Genomic DNA, 3,765 nt, shown 5'->3' on the forward strand with positions numbered 1-3,765 from the left:
CAAAAAGGTTCATCAGGGAAATAAATTATATGTACTCACAAGGTTAAGCATCTAAGAAACAGGATTAAAGTTGTCAATTATGTTTAATCAGTATCATGGACAAATTTAGACAAGTGATTAGGAATGCATCACTTTTTTATATTTTAATATCCTATTTTTTGCATTACTCTTACTTTTTACTTGCTAATATTCTTATTTGGTTTTTAGTCTGTCTCACTTACTAAGTTCTAAATTCCTGAGTTTAAGACCTCTTCTGCCTTACTTCCCATTGTCACTGGCCCGTGATAGGCACTAAAAAGCAATTTCTCGCTCTAGAATCTAAGTCCAGGCAACTCTTGGCAGTGGCTCAGGGATCCAGAATCAAAATCTGAAAAGTGAATACAGAATTTAGTAAAATCGCTGCTTTAGTGAGACTAAAGAGCAGGGCTAGAGAAGAGCGATCTGATCGAAAGGCCCTAGACTCTCTTTTATGCTGACACAGTCCAAATGTACCTGCCAGATCTGGTCAGATTTTCTGTTCTTAAAGAGATCTCTGTTGATACTTATGTAACACTTTCTTTGTCTATGTCTTCAGGAAAAAGATCTAAAAGGCAGTGTGCTTTCTAAGGCTGAAAGGTAGTAGGTGGTTGATAGGATGACCTCAGGAATACGACTTTAGTTTGGTAATTAGGTCTAGTTACCTCTCGCTTTCCCCACTCTCAAACATTTTTGATATTCTGAACATACCCAGGAACTTCATTCCCAAATGCCTTTCAGGTTGAAACACATATATGATGCATAGTAATTTTACCATAAAAATATTCTGCATACATTTTTGACTACTCATTCATTCTTGAACACAATATATTTGAAGAATGTTCACATGCTTGAATAGCTTTTGGATATTTTGCCTCCTCAACTAGATTCCAATACCTGTTATGAATTTAGTAAGACATAGAACAGAAAAGTAAATGAGGCACTGCAAAAGCAAATACCTCTAAGGAAGTTTCAAAGACATTTAACATTTTTCATGTAAATTATATATTTTTTGTATGCGATATATAAAATTAAACATGCCCAGCACGTGACACAGATCATGCAAACCTCTGTGCCTTCATAAACAACAAAACAAAACAATAACAACAACAACAAAAACCTATTCATACACACGAAAACATAACCATATATTTGTAAATTTCTACTTTGCTGCTGTTGGAAATAGTAAAGAAAAGGGGAGCGAACCATTTATCAAGAACCTATTATATACTATACATCCGCTTACCACTTTAGAAATGTTATTTTAGTTAATATTGATAGTGATCCTATTATATTAAATCCAGAAACTGTTCTTAAGAGAGAGTGTGAAACATGTTCTCGGTCACAGAATTGAAAAGAAATAAAGTCAAGATTTAAACCCAGGCTTTTTTCTAACTCCAACATCTGGTTGTTTTTCATTTTACTGTGATTCTTCCCAACACATTTTTACTAAAGTATTTATTGTAGAGCTATGTACTGACACAGTCAAACTCTAATGAGAGATTTATAAGCTGGTCTGAAACAAGTAGACTTTTTCTTGAGAAGCCACAAGACACTTGTGTAGAAGGTGAGGGTAAGGGCCCGACTTCAATTATTCATGTCTTTCTATGCCAAGGAATAAAGAGGATATTAATTCTATTACAACAACTCTGTCAATTTAATCCTTACATATGCTAAATAACTCAAACTGAATAAATCTTCATTGTTGATTCTCACAAAATGAATAAAAATAATAAAAGCAAAATGATTATGGGAAGTTTGGGTAGCATATTAAAGTCAAAAAGTTTGCAACCGTGAAACCATTTTTAACGAAATAAGAATTGTGTATAACTCAGACATTTTCTATCCTCCAAACAAATTTTAAAAAATGTTTCGAAACACAATGGGAAAGTATGATTGGCAAAGATAACTGATTAAAACAAAACAAACAAACAAAAAACAAAGAGCATAGTAAATAGGTTTGCCAACAAAGAAAGATAATGGGAAAATTCAAGTTGCCTAGGTATTCTTTAAATATCATTGATATTTAAGGTCAACCATGTGGCAGTTCCTGAATTTTACTAGATTCCTCCATTTATTTCTCTATTTCCCTTCTTCCCTTTCATTTCCAGCAGATCTTCCCTGCTTGCCTAAAACTTTATGGAGTAAATAAAGACCATGTGGTAGAGAACTTGCTCAGTTTTTTACATCACGACTTCCTTGCTTGCTTGCTTGCACGCACACACACAGACACACCAATATCCTCACAGCCTATATCAGAAAAAATAAGCACCCTCCATATGGACTGCCAGGAAGTCCAATACATCCAATTGTATCATCTTTAAGACAACTCAAAAGCTAATCTCTCAGCCTCTATTGTAATTCTTTTTACTCATAATCACAACATGTTCTAAGAAGCCTCTCAAGACAACTTTTAAAAAAGACAAACAAACAAACAAACAAACAAACAAAAAAAACAATGTAAAACTACAAACAACTATCTACAACTACAAAAAGAAGACTAACCAAATTTTGTTTCCTGATTTGTGTCAGTACCTTTCTTCCATCTCATTCTTGGTAAAAAACTAAGAAATATGTATATACTGTCTCCACAATTTTTTGTTCATCTTTTCCTCCCCTCTTCCTTCATCTGTCATCCAATAAATCTGCATCAACTCTGTTAGAGGCTGAAGATGCAGAAACAACTAGGTAATAGTTCATGCTGTCAAGTAGCTGGCTAACCATAATAGAAAGAGAATAATAAATATAAATAAATGGGCACAACTGAATGTTATAGTGAAATGGGAGAAAGGTGATAATACCAGTAGATCAGAAAAAAATTCTAAAATAGAAAACAGGCCTTGAAAAAAATGAGCAGATATGTATCTCTTGATGAGGGTTGACACATGTTGCAAAATAGTAATTCAGACAGTACAAGAGGTAAAAACAAAATTAATGATTTGTGAAAGAGCTTGGGATGTTTGGAAGCTTGCAAGCAGCTATATATAGCATTAAAATGGGATGGAAAGGTTAGAGGTGGGGAGAGGTTTAAGAGATAAATCAAAACAGGCAAACGTAGATTAGATCTTAGAGGCTCATTCATATCATGTTGAATATAGAATATACTAAAAGAAAATGAGGAAGAATGAAAATCCTAGGTGTTTGTTTCAGTAAATTTTGCTGTGTAACAAACCACCCCAATACTCAGTGACTTTGCAGCAATAGATGCTCACGATTTCTCAGGTTTTATTTGACTATTCTAATTGGGCCTACTACAACTGTTCCATGTGGTCAGCTAGCAGTTCACCTGGGCTTGGATGGCCTAAGATAGCCTCTGTCATAAGTGTAATAGATGTGATAGATGGCCCCGTGTCTCTTATTATCCAACAAATTAACTCAAGCTTTTTCACATAATAGAAATCTCAGAATAAGAAGAGAAGACAAGTGCCAATGCAAAAAAAAAAAAGGCACTTTTTAAGTCTCGGCTTATATTATATGATATTGTCCCACTGGCCAAACCAATTCACATAGCTAAGGCAAGAATCAGTATGGGAAAGAATTATCCAAGAGCATGGATGGAAGTAGAGACATAATCATGACCATTTATTGAAAACAACATACAGAGCAAGGAACTGGAACTTTATAGCATAGAGTATCATATGTTAATTATAAATAATTTATAACTAACTGATTAACCAAAATCACTATATACTATCTATTCTCTCTCTCTCTCTCTCTCTCTCTCTCTCTCTCTCTCTCTCTCTCTCTATA

This window comes from Pteropus alecto, unplaced genomic scaffold, assembly GCF_000325575.1.
Source record: "Pteropus alecto unplaced genomic scaffold, ASM32557v1 scaffold72, whole genome shotgun sequence".
Classification (NCBI taxonomy): domain Eukaryota; kingdom Metazoa; phylum Chordata; class Mammalia; order Chiroptera; family Pteropodidae; genus Pteropus; species Pteropus alecto.